The following is an 18,433-nucleotide window of genomic DNA, read 5'->3' as shown; positions in this document are numbered from 1 at the left end:
CATATGAACCTATTTACATCATAAGATTCAGCCAGAGGCCAGGAAAGAGATATGTACAGTAATTCCAAACACAGTCTAAAGAAAGTTCCTCAAAGAGTTTCATAAAAATCAATGACACCTATCAAATGGCATTAGAAGCATATAGGCAGGCATAGCCATGATTACCTCAAACTGACATGATAGTACCTGCCTCGATGAAACTGCACTTTATTGAATTGTCTTGAAACATTTTTATGAATTCACAAAGTCAGCAAAGCAGTTTAAACTTCCAGCAAAACAGATGTCAAATAGTGACTAAGCTTTGAAATATAAATGAAGTCAAGGGTCTTTGGTTGCTATTAAGGAAAGTTGACTGTAGCAAAACAATTTAAATGAAAAACATTGTTTTTATGTTGTGGGGTTTTCTTCAGTCATAATTACCATAGTATTTATCTATCTATCTTTTAAAAGTAACACGAACTCCTAAAAGTAAAAAAGTAATTAGCACTAGAATCACCCTTGAAACTCACTCAGTTGGGCCTTGGAATCACAGCAGACATGACTATCTGTCACTGGATCCCACATCAATGGGTGATATTACATTTCCTGAAGGGAAATGATATCCATTTCAGTAAAATGGACTGAGTGCCATAGGTATATGGTTTGGATGTATATCTAAACATTCTGTAGATTACTTCAGCTATCTAATTCTGGAGAATGGCATTTTGGTGTTGTCATAAACAGATAAGAAAAGCTAATAGCACAGAAGTACTTGATATCTCTTTGACTGTAAAGGATTAACAAGTTCAGTAGCCTGGCTGTCACCTGACCAGAGAACCAATCAGGAGCCAGGATACTTTCAAATCTTGAGGGAGGGAAGTTTCTGTGTGTTGCTGTTAGTTTTTGGTGTTGTTCATCTGGGGGCTCAGAAGAGCGACGTGCACCAGTTCCTCTCCAGTCTCCACTCATACAGGTTCTTAGAGATTCAAATAGTGCGGACTTAAATAATGAAAGCCGAGCTAGGCATTATTTTTGTTTTTATTTATTTGCAAATGTGCACTTGGCTGGAAGAGTTCAATTCATTTTTGCTGAAGGACTTTACTTGTACTTGATACTTGGCTGGAGGTATTCCCATGCCTATTACACAAACCATGTACCTTTCCATTTAAATTTACCAACAAATTTTTATTGTTTTCTCTCTCATTAAAGTTTCTTGTTTAAAACCTATTGTTTTTTTTTTATTCTGTGAGACCCCAGGATGTTGGATTCACAGGGCATGATGGGTTGAACGGAGGGAATGGGCGAGAGAGCGCTAATTTCTCTCTGTGTCAGGCTTACTGTCTCTCTCAGGGAGAGTCTGGGAGGGGGAAAGAGAAGGAGGGAGGAAGGTGAATTCTCCTCTCTGTTTTGTGATTCAAGGAGTTTGAATCACACGGTGATCTTCCAGGGTAACCCAGGGAGGGGAAGTCTGGGAGAGGCAACGGTGGGGGAAAGGGTTTACTTTCCTTATGGTAAGATCCAGAGGGTCTGGGTCTTGGGGTTCCCCGGGCAAGGTTTTAGGGGGACCAGAGTGTACCAGGCACTGGAATTCCTGGCTGGTGGCAGCGCTACAGGTTCTAAGCTGGGGATTAAGCTTAGAGGAATACATGCTGGTACTCAATCTCTTGGACGCTAAGGTTCAGAGTGGGGATTGTACCATGACAGGTGTGTACCATAAATCTGTAATACATTAACAGAATAGTAGGATTGCGATAAAGCAATTTTACGTTAAATTCACATATACTAATACATACACTCATTATGGCCGTAATTCAACAAAGTTCTTAAGCATGTGCTTCATTTTAAGCAGTGTGACTACTCATATTTTTAAAGTTAAGCATGTGCTTAAGTGCTGTTGTTGAATTGGGGCCTATACCACCAAACAATGCATTTGCAGTGAAACAGAATTTTTCAGAGTGGTTTTCTTTTTTCACATTTTACAATATTGACAACATTTGTTATGCTGCTACCATTGACAACCTATTGAGCATAGATCCATAGCTACTCACTGTACTGCCAATTTATACTGAGGCCAGTCCATGTGCTGGCCCGTGCTAAACACATTAAAATGAATCATCAAAAGGCCCCAGGTTCACCGAGTGCACTAAGCCATATAAATAATCAAATAAATAAATGAAGGTAAGGAAAGAGATACTAGCTATAATGCCCCATTTTCAGTTAAATTAAAAAGTGAGTACTTGTACTATGCCACATTTTATGTGGTTTTTGTAAGGCCTGATTTTTTATTCCGCTGTAGTTGATAACACCCACATACTATGGAGAGCTCAGATACTATGGGGTTGGGAGTGATACAGGTACCTAGACAGATGTTCAAAAGAAATTTTACCATTGACATAACTGAGAGCAGGATTTCGTCCTTTTGGTGAAATCTTTCATGGTATGGCCAAGCTCTGCTTGGCACAGGAGGAAGCCTGGGGGCAAAAATGATTGTGTCACCTTTATGCTCTTCTGATGGAGGTATCTGGTCTTCCCCCCTGGCATAAATCACTGTAATTTCAGGGGTCCTTAATTTATGCCCAGCTGCTGATATCTAGGAGGGGTTCTTTCAGTAACTAGGGTTTGCTGGGTATAGGGATGCCCTGGCCATGCCCATGAAATGCCCTCGTACTGGAACCCACGAAGGTAGTGACTCCTATACCATCTGAAGACTCTCCAGTCCCACCAAGAGTATTGCCAGAGCTGTGCAAAGCAGCCATAGTATGGTCCACAATCTGGCCTTTTATGACTATTGCCAAGGGAGTATGATGATAGCAATTTTGACAGCTGATATTGTGGTACTGCTTTGTTGGTTCAGACAGTCAGCCTGTGATACTAACACTTAGAGTTAGTACCATGGAGACTTGGCTGGTGCAGTCCTGGCTATCCTCCCTTGCCTTACTCACGCATACACATCACCACCATAATATCTGTACTAGTGATAGGGTAATAGGGACTGCCTGATCTCCATCCAAGTGGATGGACTATGAAATACTGTTGTGGAGCTGGGGGATTGTGGCATCATTCATTATTACAATAAGGTTGTTGGTTACAACCTCATTTGTGTCACTTTCTTCTTTCTTTCCAGGGTTAGCATTGTTATGGGTTGCTGTCCTGTTATCTTTTGGGGTTTCTTTAAATGTATTTATTCTTGTCTAAAAATTAAAATGGATCCAACCAACCACTCATAAAAAGAAAAGTCTCCTTCTTTCTTGCCACTTTCCTATTTGGGGTCAGTGACTTTTATAGCCTTCTTTCAAAACTCATAATTGTAAGCCTGAGTGTCATGCAGATTGGTCTCTCTAAGGTCCACTGGTATCCAGTTCATGTACTGAGTCTTTGGCATCCCTCTTGGTCATCTTCTTTTATGATCACTGGCAGGGCCAGTCTACCAATTTAACTTTCAGATCTCTGCTGAACCAATCTAGTGTAGCCTCCCTCAACTTGTCGTCAATTGAGACAACACACATTAGGCCCCTCACAGTCTCATTTCATTTCCTATCACAGAGTGTCCAACCATTTGACCATCTCAACATCTTGATTTCTGTAGTTGACATCTTACTGATTTCTTTTCTTGTGGCTGATCATCTCGTTGTTTCGTACATTAGGATGAGTCAAATTTAGCTTTATACACTCTACTTTTAACTTTATTAGCATCTTTTTATCACGGAGGACTGGGGTCAGCTCCCACCATTTGCATCAAGCAGGTTTGATATGATGCCAGGCATCATTCAAAAGGGCACCATTGTCAGCAACCATTATCGAATGCCTAGAAGTTCTTTCACACTTCTCAGCTCTCTGCCTGTAATATTCTTTATGGTAGGTCCTTCTTCAGTTATCAAAGCCTCAGTTTTATCAACACTCACTCTAAATTTTGTCTGCTCAAAACCACGCTGGCATTGTTCAAGTAGGGTCTCAGAATCTTCTGCACATATCATTAAGTCATCAGCAAATAGCATGTTCCAAGGTGGGTCCCTTCATGTATTCTCATTTATCACATCAAACAAAAGGGCTTAACACTGACCCTTAATGCAGGCTAACATCTACTGGAAATTGTCTGCTGTAGCCCCATTTGGTTTTGACTTTGGTAGTCACTCCATCACACATATCCTGGATAAGTCAGTCATATCCTTCTGACACACCTCTGCTTTGCAAACTCCACCAAACTAATTCTCTTGGTACATGACCTTATGCCTTCTTGTGGTCGACATAGACCAGTTCCAGTTGCTTTCTCTTTCCTCTGAACTTCTCCATGAGGATTTATAGAGCAAATATGGTATCAACTATACTCCAGCAAAAATCCATACTGACCGTTTCAAATTTCAATTGTTCTATGCAGATGCTTTTCAGTAATCTTCTTTCATACTTGCATAGCATGTGATAGTTTAACACCTTTGTGTTTAAAAATGGGCACCTCAAAACTTTTACACCATCCATCTGGCATTTTCTCTTTCTTAAGAATATCAGTGAACAGACTTACATATTCTTAGTTCTGCCCTAGGGTTCTCCTCATTCATCATGCTTTCAAATAATCACTCTAGACTTTGTTGATTATTTCACAGCTATCTCCCAGTGTTGCAGTCCAGTGTTAACAAAATGAGGCAGAGTGTGGTTGCATTTGGGAAATGGAAAATTGGTATTTTGGAAATGGAAAATGTGAAAAGGAAGTGTCTTTTGGCAAACTTTGTTTAAAGGGGCTTAAAATAATTCAGTGTATGTCAAGAGCACAAACAGAAGTATTGTATTAAGTCATGTATGTCTATTGTTTGTGTTGCTAACAACTCACTGTTTCTCAAGAATAATCCTTTGCTTTATTTTCTTAATAATAGAACATATTTATTACTAAAAGGTCAGAGAACCAGAGAGGAACTTTCAACCAGGGGACAAGACAAGTAGGCTGTAACAGCATTACTCAGTTTGTCATTTTAACAGCTTTCTGTGTTTAATTTCCTTTCCTCTAACAGTAGCCTAACACAGCAGCCTTCAGACTGTGGTCTATGAATCACCAGTGGTTTACGGAGCCTTGCCTGGTGGTTTACAGAATTATATATTTTGAGATTCACGTAGTGTTGGTTGGAAAGTAGAGAGGGGAGATGGGTCTTTGAGTGAACTATTTACATACAAAATGATCCACAGAATGAAAAAGCTAGAGAACCATTGATCTATGAGATTTTTTTAATGGGAAAAAGAATAGAACTGATGTTTATGTAACGCCTTTCATCCAAAGCTCCTATAGAGCACTCAGTGAGCTTTAAAACTTTGCAGTGGACGACAGCAGCCTTTAAATAGTGCACACCAACACCACATAACAGTCTGGGACAAAAAGCAATGAAAATGTCATTCACTTGAAACTCCAAGGGAATTTTAGGTAATCAGGCTATCAATATCTAGGCCAGATTCAAAGCTGCTTTGCTTCTTATTGCACCCTTGAAGGAATTCTCCCTACACCACCAGAGTAGGAATTTCATCCCACCTCAGCAGATACTTTGTGCCATAGCCTCCTTCCTTTCTGATAGGCATTCTGACACAGAGTGTCTGTATCAGTGGAAGCTGGCATAGAAACTGGAAAAGAATCTGGAACACACAGCTGAAATTTAACCTAGTACTTTGCTAACAACAATGATTTCTCAGAAAAGCTCAGTGGGATTTTCAATGGCCACAACGGGTTGCACCTAGATTTTATATCTCACCCACATGCCAGCATCTACAATAGAAAAGTTCTCTCTAACCTCATAGTGGGCATTGGTTCAATACTAACTCAAAAGGAAAGAGTGCCACCTACTGAAGCACCACCAGAATTTTCTGTAACACCTGGGTTCTCACTGACTTAGTGTGAGCCTACTTTAGTTTATGAGATCTGAAGAACTTATTGCCTGAAGGGGCTTGACTGCAAGCCAAATAGGAAGAAATGTAATGCTTTAATAATGCATATAAGCAAATGTTAAAAATGCAACAGTTTGAAGATCATAAAGGTTGCGTAAGGTATGAAAAATTAGAAAAGTTCACATAAGTCCACTATCAGTGTCTGCATCTAAAGCAAGACATTGAAGGGGCAATATACAAGATGTACAGTGAATTATCATTTCTGATAACGTTCATTTACCTTGTTTCTAGCAATGAAGTCTCTGCTGGGAAGTTTCCACTCTTAATATAATGGGTTAGAATAATCAGGAAATCATGTTTGATGAAATACTGGAAAAGGAATGTCATGGTTGCAGGGCTAGACATACCTCTGTTCCCTTTCTGGTCTCTCTGAGTGCATCCCCTCAGGTCTGAGGACCTGTGCATTTTCCATTCCTAGGGTGGAATTCCTCAATTCTCCCAATCTTATATGATGCCCTAGGCTTTGGTATATTATGTGTCAATCTTTCTTTACCATCAGGTCTGACTGTGTTTGGTCCCTGTGATTCTTCCCTTAGGGAGTCTGTAACCAGTGGCTTTATAGGGACAAGACAGCCTTCCTGAACTGTTTACATAGAGTTCTGGGGGAGTGAAGGATTTTTAAACAATACTGTATGCACATGCTATCATAAGCCTTTCTCCCAAATCTGGACCTTAGCGTCCAAAATCTGGGTGCTTAGCATGAACCTCCAAGCTTAATTACCAGCTTGGATCTTATCTCGCTGCCACCAATCAGGATTCTGAGTACCTGATAAACTCTCTGGTCTCCCCAAACCTTTCCCTGGGGGACCCCCAAGACTCAGATGCCCTGAGCCTCCAACCAAGGGAAATAACCCACTTCCCTTCCTGCTCTTTACTTCCTCCCAGATTTTCCCGCCCTGGGGATACTAGGAGATTTCCCTGCTTCAATCCCTTGAAACACAAAACAGAGAGGACGATTTACCTTCCCCCCTCCTTCTTCTCCCCCCTCCCAGTCTTTCCCTGAGAGAGACAGTACTCCTGGCACAGAGATTCCTATCCCCTTGCCTTAACTAGGAAAAGAAAATCCAACAAGTTTTAAAAAGAAAGCTTTATATAAAAAAGAAAGAAAAAACACATGACATGATCACTGCATCAAGATGACATAACACAGGGCTATTGCTTAAAAGAAAATATGAATAATCAGCCTTATTCAAAAAGATATCCAATTTAAACATTCCAGCAACTCCACACATGTAAATACAAAATACAATATAAACCTATTGCTTTTCCTTTTGTACTCACAACTTGGGAACAGAAGGGTAGAAAGAAGCTTGGAGATAGAAAAAAAAACTCTTCCCTCATAGCCGAGAGAAAACAAACAGGCAGAACAAAGACAAAACACACCCAGAAGTTCCCTCCCTCACTTTGAAAAATCCGGTTTCCTGATTGGTCCTCTGGTCAGGTGTTTGGTTCCCTTTGTTAACCCTTAGCTATCTATTTATGACACATGCCTTTCTTATTTAAAGGTTTAACTTCTTCAGACACTCCAGCAGGGCCCTATGTGTCCATCTGCTTTCATCAAACAGTTCCACAACAACTGAGCAAGAGAGAGTCCCTTTAAATCCAGCCAGAGATCCTTTACTTCTGTCAGTTCCTGGCCTTCAGTCCTGCTTGTCAAAACCAGTCCTATAGGCTCAGCCAGTGGTTGAGCCTGACTCCTCAAGGTCAATGGCTCTGCCGTTGTCCCATAACAACCCTCAAGCATTTGCTGAGGTGCAGCTTATACTGAGCTACTCTTGTTTCTTTCCTGATTGTTTTTCCTGAAGCATTTCATTAAACTAACCCAGTAGGCTGATTGAAGACACAATTCTCCAGTTTAGCATAGAGCCCATGTTGGTACATGAATATTGTACACATGCTGGTCAGGCATAGGCTGGTCATCAGAATAAATTGGGATGTCATCTAAGTAGGTGACCACATAGTGGTCAAGCATATCCTGTTTGACATTAATTGCACATCATAGATTAGATCCTGAAAGGTTGCAGGCCTATTAGTAAGTCCAAAAGGCATCACTAGATATTCAAAGTGGCCATCAAGTGAAAGGCGGTTTTACACTCATTCCCTGACCAGATTCTGATTAGATTGTATACTCTGAGGTTCAAACTGGTGAATACCCAGGCCGTTCTTATTCAGTTCTGGAGCTCTGGGCTTTGTGGTAGAGGGTATCTTTTCCACACTATGATTTTATTTAGGGCACTGTAGTCCACACATAGTCTTAGGGAGATGTCTTTCTTTTTCACAAAGAAGACAGGAGCCCTGGATGAAGAGGTGTAAAGCCATGTTTCCAGATTCTCATAGATGTTGTTCTTAAGGGTGGCTAATTTGGGCTATGACATGGAGTATATTCACCCAAATGGAATCTTGGCTGAAGGTTATAAGTCTATTGGGCAGTTTTATTCCTGATGATGGGCAATATGTCTGCATTTCATTTTTTGAAAATTCTTGGTAATTGAAGGGGAGAGTGATGGCTGACCTTAGCAGCAGATAAGCCTACTCTGCTGTCTGCCCATCTCTCCGTGTTGCCAAAGCCTGGGTAAGGAACCTGACCTGAGGTTCCAGTGGCTTGAGTTTGGAAGTCAGGAGGCAACTGTCCCAGAAGAACTCTTCCAGAAGAAATACTCTTCCACCCCTTCCCTTTTAGGAACTATTCCACAACATCACGCATCATCCTGTCAGGAAGTTCAGCTTAAATATTCATAAATTACACTCTACTTTGTCTTCCTTCACATAGAATCATCCTACTGACACTTATTCCTTTAAATCTTGAGCATTTTGTGAAGCATTTAAATTCCATCCAAGCGAATAGTGAATTAACATGATTACAAATACCATAAAAAGTGGTAACTGCACTTGCAAATAGTCAAAGTAAATTATGGTGAGTATTTTAAATGAGTTTTCTGTTTGTTTATTTATTGAGCTGGATTTATATAGGTTGTTTCTTGGTATAAAGAACGATCTGAGGTCTCCAGCACTGGAACGTCCACCAGGATAACAGAGGAGTATGTTGCAGTCTACAGCCCTCCAAGTATCTGCAACTTCTTCTCTCCCAGAAGCACTATTAGAGGTGTGCACTACCCAAGAAGCAGTGATATTAATTAAGGAGGGAAGGTAGGTATGGGACTGGGGAATGCATTGATTAAAGGAATGGATTCTCAACCTTTTTCTTTCTGAGATCCTCAACACATTAAAAACTCCACAGCTCAGCTGTGCCACAACTGTTTTTCTGAATATAAAAGCCAGGGCTGGGATTAGGAGGTAGGAAGCAGGGCAACTGCATGGGGCTTCACACCACAGAGGGCACCACAAAGCTAAGTTGCTCAGGCTTCAGCTTCAGCTGCAGGTGGTGGGGCTCAGGGCCTTGGGCTGCAGTCCTGCACAGTGGGGCTTTAGCTTCCTACCCTGGGCCCTAACGAGTCTAATACCAGCTATGCTTGGCAGACCCCCTGAAACCTGCTTGCAGCCCCCCAGGGGGCCCTGGACCCGTGATTGAGAACCACTGATATTAGGTATTCTCTCATAGTCTCTGCCTGCCCTTCTCCAGAGGGAATCCCTCCTGCACCTTCTTGCATAGCAAGAGGGAATCTACCCCATTATTTCTATAGTACAAATAGACATAGTACTTTACGGATTAGTTTAGAGGGATGTGGGAAGACAGGTCCCTGAAGACACCATGGTCTAACTGCCCATTCTAACTCCCACTGATATCAGTGGGAGTCTTTCCACTGACTTCAGGTGGAATGGGTTTGAACCCTAAATACTGTAATCAACAAAAAGATGTATGGTAAGTTTCCAATGAGCATCTAAGAGGTGCAGGAGCTAAGTGTGTGTTGTGACTGGTGAGGATTGTTATGATTCCTGTAAGCCAATTTTGTGCCCTTCCAATCCTGGGCTCCTTTAAAGGCTGGAGAGGCCTCCTGTGCAACTTAGCCCTGGGGCCCTGTCTCAATTATGATAGTATCCTGGGGCTGCCCAGAATTTCCAGAGTGCTGTGACCCTACTCACAATATGCTGCTCATGAGGAAAGGCCCTGGTATTGGGGCTTTTGAGGAGGTCCTCAGGAGATAGCTTTGTGTAGTCTTAGGTTCTGTACTGGGAACTGTCCTCTGCCCAGATAAGGTGCTTTTAGGGCCCCTTTACATAGCTCCATCTATTTTATGTGATATAAAGAGGCTGGGGGTGATGGTAAGGATTTCACCCTTAGGGCCTCATTCTCCTCTCATCTAGGGCTCAAACTTGTAGACAGCTGAGCACCTCAATTACCATTGAAGTTAGTAGGACCTGGGACACTCAGCATCTCATAGGATCAAGTCTTTATGCCATGTAAATCAGGAAACTCCAGATGAAATCAATGGAACGATGCCATATAAAACGGGTGTGAATGAAGAATTAAAGTTATTGAATACACTGGGAACTCAAAGAGGTGGGGGGGGGGCTATTTTTTCTCTGTATATATGCATTAGTCCCATTAGTATCAACACCATGAAATCCTTTCACAATCTTAATTTTCAATTTTAAGCCATTTTTAGTGTAGAGCTTAGTTAAAATAAAGAGAGACAGTGTAAAACCAGATAAAAAGTAATGTGGGCTGCTCTTCAACTTCAAATGGTTGAGATGATAAACGTTCAAGAGAATATGATGGATATTAGTATTCAGTCATTGCTTCTGGGATGAAAGCTATCACTTCATGCCAAATTTCAAACTGTTTTATTGTAACTACCAAAAATATATACCACTAAGCCCCCAAAATGATATTTTTGGAGTGAAATGCAACTTTCAATAAAATTGGATACTTCCAAAGTACTTTTTTTAATCACTTGAGAGATTTTTTTGCTTAAAAAAATTATTTTTGTGAAGTGAAGGAATGTGCAAACCAGTATGGACTAGTAAAGCATATGACACAAAATTTGGCTCTATTGATGTCATAATTGGATGAGACTGTGATCCACCCACAGAAAAAACACAAATCCTTTAACAAGAGATTTAAGAATAGTCAACTGGGGCCAACATAGCAACAAACTTCCTCTGAAAACACACCTTATTTCAGGAATTGCAAACTACTCAATGCTTAAATTTCAATTAACTTTGTCAAGCTTTTCAGAAACTCAGCAGTTGCAAGCTTGATTCACGTTATGATGACAGATAATTGCTTTTACAGGTCTGGCTTGGTGGAACTATGGAAATAGGCTTGCCAGACTGGATTACATGAGTGAAAAACATTAATTTGACATCTAACATGTCTCATCTCTTCCTATATCTTTCCCTTCTTTTTTTCATATCTTTTGCAACCTCTCATAGAGGTTTGTGCGTGTGTCGGTAAAAGCCCAAACATTAGATCACAAGTTCTTGTTTATATAAGCTTCAATTTACCCTTCAGGCACAAACTTAGAGATTTCCAAACACACGGATGCTTGGCACTATCCAAATTCAATTTGAAATGTTCTGCACAACATCTCCTTTAACTGAACTAACCTTGTATTGTTCAAATACTGCATAGCTTGTTTTGATTGCCACACTCCTTTGACAACTTTGGAATCATTGACAAAAGTTAATTGGAGCACAAATAATTTTAATCCTACAAATTGTCAAATATTCTAAAGAAGTATTTTATGCAGTTTATTAAACACATAGCTCTGATTAAATATATTTATTATGCAAAGTTATTGTAGAAACTACTAAAAGAAAAAAAATATTTTATCCTGATGTGATCTCTTAAGCATTTGGAGACCCTAAAAATCTATATAAATGCATCACCAATTGCAAAAATACTAAGAACCATAGTGTATCCAACCACAGAAAAACTTAAGGGAGGGAGATAGAGGGTCAAGGAAACAAAACAAGGTTTGCTTAACAAAGTCATCAAAGAATACTCCCTTCAGAGGGCAAGAGTTTGGAATTCTTTGAAAGAGAGAGAGCAGCTTCCAAATACAGCAGAACCCTGTGAGGCCCTGGGGAATGTAATGTTTGAGATCATGTAATGTTTCGGTTTGCTTCCATGGGCACAACCTACAGCAACAGTTCTGTCCCAAGAAATAATTTTAATCAGATTCGGCAGAGATTATTACTGTGCTTGTCTTCCAAAAAAGAATTGTACCAAAACTAACGTTAAGCATTTCTCCAAGATTTCACAAATTATGCATTTATCTAAACAGAACATATACGTATAATAGTAACATTAAAATTACAGGGAAAGAAAGCTCAAACCCTACAGAAAGCTTCTTGGCATTAATCTGTACTTGATCACAATGAGGAACAGTGCCATTGGGAAACTGATGCTGAGAGAGCGTAGTGTCATGTGCCTTCCGAGAACCATGAAACCCTGAGTCTGTGGAGTTGTCATGGAAGGACCTCTACTATCTCCTGAACAGTGAAGAAATATTTGGTGTGGAGGTTCATTCCTCTGAGCCTTCCCTCCCTCCCCTCTCCTTTTTGCCTACCACTCACTACTTCCTTGTTTGCCTCACTGTGGAGAGGAGCATAGGGCCTTAAGTTACTAACTTGCATATTGTAGGAGTAATATGGACCAACACTTCAAACATTTTAGTGTCCTGATTTTTATTACTGGTGTTACTTTTCTCTTAAACTTAGATATTTGACATATGGGGAAACTTTCCTACATTGCTGCAGAGTGCACATATTCCATATCTTGCCTTCTGAGGATTCAAAACTGATCTGAGGTGCGCAGTGCTACATATCTTGAAAAACAGGCTGCTGTCCTTGTGAGCACAGTGCAACAGTGGATTTTCCAAGATACATGCCAGCATATGTCAATCTATCTCAGAAAAGAACTATGTCTAAAATATTCACTATGCATGTACAAGTAACAGCATGTAGGAGAGGTTTTGGTCTGGGCACATTTTACTACTGGATTTATATGGGCATGAGGTAACACCTACTTTATATCTTCAAAGAGCAAATCCATGTGTGTAATTGAAACAAGTCCTTATTCTGTACACTATAAATATGCACCAGATGTATCTTTTATAAATATACATTTTGCAGCATGGTGGGATTTGCTAGTACCTGAGAGTTATGTCAGCCATGCGCCAAGGAGAAATAAATATAAAGTGCTTTCCATACTAGGAAATGGCATGTCCTAGTCATCGTCACAGGTAGGTCTGTAAGTACAGTAAACAGCTACATTATCACTTTATTGATTTACACTGTGTAATGTGATGGTTTGATTGCTATAAACAGGAATCATGTCACTGAAATAACAAACAATTGATTACACTGAAACACATACATCGTAATTTCTACTGGGTGCTGGATTATTTTAATGTACATTCACTGAGCATGGGGTTCTGGTCAGCTGTTAATGGTCTAACAGGAAGGTAAAGATGTGACAGTATGGGTTAAGATAATGAAGAATTAGTTTTAAGTTTCAGGTCGTCTTCAGTGTGATGGCTTTTTGGAGGAGGTAAACATGTGAAAGTGATGTGGCTTTGGCTAGCCCAACCTTTTTGAGCCTCCTTTGCAGCCGCTGTATATGCTCATCTTACTAAAGAACAACCAACCCCTTCAAAATATGGACCACTATCAGGAATGCTTCATGAAAGAGCTGGATAACACAATCAGGTAATTTAGTTTATATGGAAACATTAAATCTCTGCAATGCTCCACAAGAGAAGGCGAAATATGGCCCCTCTGCTTAGAGGGTCCAGGTGACCTGATAAGTTAGTCTGTGTTCATTACAAAAAAATCCAGTGTTTACTCCAAGAGATGCAAAACAAACTGAAGATAAAACAAAAAGCAGTCTCAAAACTTTCTCAGATGTTTATTCTTTCATTTATGTATCTCCTAAAAAGCCTCTGTTTTCACTTAATATATAAAAAACTTGTGAACCAATTACAAACAAGTAAAAGTCCAACAGATGCAAACAAAGAGCTGAGGTATTTTTCACCATATGTTTCAACTTAGTCTAATTCCTTCATTAGTTGGACACAAAGCATTATATTGTGCGTCTAACTAACCTAGAGATATCCTAGAAATACATCTAGCAAATTAAGAGACAGGTTGTTATATTTTTAACAAGCAGTTAGTCGGGTTAACCAGGATTTGTATTCATTCAGACTGACAAAGAACTGCATTATTTTATTATTCTCTTTTCTAAGTGCCCTCTAGTGTTCACAGATGTGTATTGTATTTACTCCTTATTGCTCTATTCAGCACTAGACTTGCACAGATATGTCAAATAATCTCCATTCTTGGCATTTACCCATTTAGAAATCTCCACAATATGATTTTTATTTACTATTTCTTTTAAAGCAAGTCATTCATCTTCTCTTTAGTTGCAAAGTTGTCGACATATTTTGGTCCACACAATGTAACGTTATTGTTGTTTTGGAGCTTTGGTATTAAAGACAAATGCTCCTTCTTGACTCCTGTTGTTTTTCTAAACTCTCAAGTAATAGTATCCAAATGGTACTATAATTCTGTAAGACCATAAACATATGGTGGAACCTCACAGGACAACATTTAACTCAGTGAATCATTAAACAAAAACACATACAATTTAACTTTTCTGAGGACTTTCCCTTCCCTTTAGCTTTACTCTTCATGTTTCTGGAGTCATTTAAAACTTGAGAACATTACAAGCAAATTCCTTTTCCATCGGAGATTCAGATATTACTTTCCGTGTCACTAACCTTGTCCTCTGTTGCAGACTCTGTGTGAGTGTACATGACATGTGGTGGAGGTGTTGCAGGTGTGTTTTTCCCGCATACTGTGTGTTGTACAGCTCAGTCTCAAGTGGTTAATATTGTACAAGAGTCTGGGTAAAATTGCTTTCTACATGGATTTTGGATTCTTCTTTACCACCTGCAAGTAATCAGTGGAAATACCAGGGATATTGTAGAAAACTAGTTTTTGGTAGTGAAAAATTTACAGATTGGTGGAAGTGGAACATCTCCTCTTCCCTTCCACTGTCCTTCCTTTTCTTCTTTTCTCTACTTCTCCTTCTTCTTTTCTATCCTCCACTGCTGCCCTAGGAACAGGATACTGTGGCATGGTTGAACTGATGCCAGGCCAGAGCCAGTCATAGTGTGTTTGGACTGCAAAACACTGCAGTTTAGGTCTCAGGAAATGGAGTCAAATCAACTTCTGCAGGTTTGCTTGAAGGTTCAAATTCAACTACCATCAACCTTCAAGGGTTTCTTCCCCCATGGTTGTCTCTTCCTTACTTCCTGCTCCCTACAACAATCTCTTCTTTAGTTTTCATTGGGTAGCAGTTGTAGCAGTGGATGTATTAGGTTTTATTGTTTTGAGGAGGTATGTGTTGGGGAGATATACAACAGTAAGCTTGCCAGCTTCCCAGCTACATGAACATCCTTAGTTCATGTTTGTCAAGAGTTCATTAGCATTGGATGATGTTCATGAACTCACCTGAACCCAAGGATTAGTTCAGACAGGTTTGATACAAAGATTGTGTACAGCTCCATTGTGACATTGTATAGAAATGGTGAGATTTGGGCATCAGAAGATAAGTTCCCTCTCTCCTTCCTGTTATTTTCTTTGGCCGCTATATCTTTTCACTCACTTATCTTCTCCCTTGGTCTGTGTGCTGGGACTGTGGATTTGGAGTTAGATCTCCTTTTCTGCACTCCACCCCCCCTGCTCCCCCTCTGGGCCACTCTCTTTTTTCCTTCTTTCCTCATTCTTTCTTTTCCTCCTTCTCTACTGGTGAGGGTTGGTGGGGTTGCATCCTCTCTCTTGTTTCCATAACTCATTTCTATTGGTTAAAATGAATGGTTCCACAAATATCATTATCAGGAGATGGTGTGCGAACTGAAACATTAATACAACCTGGCTATGGCTATTCTAGAATTAAATACTTGTTACATTAAAAATTAATACAGAAGCTGAATTTACTTTGATCGACATCACTCAAGGGCTCTTAAGGTAGCAACAAAGCACTTTTCCATGTTTAGGATGTTACTGTTTACATTAAAAATGGTCTTTGTGCCTGGAGCTTCCAGCTGACTCAACGGGAGCTCTGTGCGTGGAAAACATACAGAAGTCGATCTGAAGTATGTTTTATGCATCTGGGGATCTTTCTGGAATCAGCTAGGGAATATAATTTCTTTTATAGAATTCTCTCAAAATATTTTATAGAATTAATAATATCATTATTTGTACAGCACCACAGAAATGCATGGTATTTGTGGAGGGCAGGGACTAATGAAGATGGAAATTCTCCCCTTTCAAATCCCTTCTCAAGACTCATGTCTGCTGCAGTGGCACCAGAAATCAGCTAATGTATGAGACCCTGACAGGCAGTTTGGAAAAGTCAATATTTATGCATACTTAAAAAAAACGTAGTCATCCATAGACAGAGCAAATCTAATGTCAGCAATTAAAATTGTATGCATGTATATTACAACTGGAAGACCAGATCACTGCCCCCTTTTGTGGCTGGTGCCATGTTAGGTTCCAATAAGAGTGCCAAGATAACTCAGTTGCAGCTGATATGGAGAGATTAAAAGAATCTGAGCCACATGGAGTATCCCACGGCTCTACCCTGGCACTGTGGCTGTATCCAGCTATACAGAATCACAATCCAAGCACAGTAGCAGGAGTTCCTTTTCCCTTCAGGACCATCAGGGGTGGCAGCAGGGGACTTATCCTAGCAGTTGGGATACATATGCTCAGGTAAGTGGGAAACCTGGGCATGCTGCAATCTTCTTTTTCCCCCATCAGAAACTCTAGACACATACTCAGGGCTGCTAGCCCATCCCTCTGCTCATACCACTGTGGCTACACTTCCACTTTTAGTGTGCAAGTTTGATCCAAGCTAGCGTGGGTATGTCTGTCCAAGCTGGAAAGTACACCATCAGCTGCAGGGTAGACGTTCCCACAGAGTTCTCTGTTAGCAATGGGGCCGCCTAACACAGTGGGTCTTGGAGTTAACACCCGACCAAGATGCATGGAGCCACTCTCACCTTTCAGGGCTATTGGTTCAGGCCTTTTGCTGATTCAGGTAGACGTCATTCAGTATATATTTTCTTCCCCCTTGAGGACTAGAGAGGTACTTTTTCTGAAATACCAAAGCTGAGATTCTAATGCAATCACATGAATTGAGAAGCTGGGTCCCTATCATTCCTATGCCTTAAAGTAGCCCTGGCAGCTGCCTTTACAAATAGCTCAGTTCTGGCCCATAGTTATGTACTACCATCTGTGTGGATGTGGCCAGCTCTGACACTGATGCTCAACCTTATGAACAAATAAAAACTCTGGGGGAGAGGGTGTCTCTAGCCCAGCAAGCTATAGAATAATGTACAAAAGATACTGTTTTTCATTTCTGCCTATCTTAGCTATTTACAGATTGCTCAACCACAGCAACTGAGCTTCTTGTTAAACAAATGGCACTATAAGTAGCGCAGTGCCCCAAGCATCACAATGAGGATCTGGCTCAGTACTTATTCAGAGGGAAGAGTAACACTTACTAAATCACCAACACATGGGATTTTCTTGGAAGTTTCTCATCCAAGTACTGACTAGCCGAGCTCTGCAGAGATTGAAGCCCAAAGTTTTGTGGCTATGGGCTAAGCTTTACATGGCTGAACTTTTCATTTTCTGATGTGGATTTGTGATTTTTTTTTCCCAGAGGAGATTGAATTATACTTGGATCACTCAGTACATTACAATAGGAGCCATGTCTTATCTGTCACCGATGAAAAAACTGCATAGGGATGAGTATAATCCATTCACTGTTTTTTGGATGCAAAGTACACTAGAAGGTGTCACAAATCCATGGAATGTCACTGAGTGCTGCATTTTGCATTTGGATCTCTTTGGAAGATGTATAAAATTACATGTAGGCAGACAGTTCCCTACTGAATATGCAGTGGAAGAGCCTCCCACAGCCACATGGACTATATTGTGCTCATGAAATGTGCTCCTGATACACTAGTCTCAGGAAGAAACATGTGAATATCTGGTGAGTAGGGCTAAACCCACTCACATTTGGGGCTTGTCTACACTGGCACGTTACAGCGTTGCAACTGTCTTGCTCAGGAATGTGAAAAAACACTCCTCTGAGCACAGAAAGTTTCAGCGCTGTAAAGTGCCAGTATAGACAGTGCACTAGCAGTGGGAGCTATGCCCCTTGTGGAGGTGGTTTTACAATCCACGTTAAAGTGCTGCTGCGGCAGTGCTTTAGCATTGCCAGGGTAAACTAGCCCTTGGTCAAATCAGGGCCTGTTTTCCTTCTCTTTCATCACAGCCATGTTAGATATGTGCATCTGAAGGGAGGGTGGCAAGAGTTTTCAGAAGAATGGCATTTGTTAGCATCTCACATATATGTTTGATTTCATTTTTTGGGTTGTATGAATTAAGCTTATTTACCTAATAGCAGTGTTGATCCCAAGGAATCATACATCAGTGGGTAAGAACAAAGTACAAGCAATATAATTCTGTGTGGATCCACCACAACTGAGAAGATACCGATTTCCTGGAAACATAAAATTTTCTCTCAGCAAGTCTCCTCTGAGGGTTAAGC

The sequence above is a fragment of the Chelonoidis abingdonii genome, chromosome 6 (genome assembly GCF_003597395.2).
Source record: "Chelonoidis abingdonii isolate Lonesome George chromosome 6, CheloAbing_2.0, whole genome shotgun sequence".
Taxonomy (NCBI): domain Eukaryota; kingdom Metazoa; phylum Chordata; order Testudines; family Testudinidae; genus Chelonoidis; species Chelonoidis abingdonii.
This window is presented reverse-complemented; position numbering follows the sequence as displayed.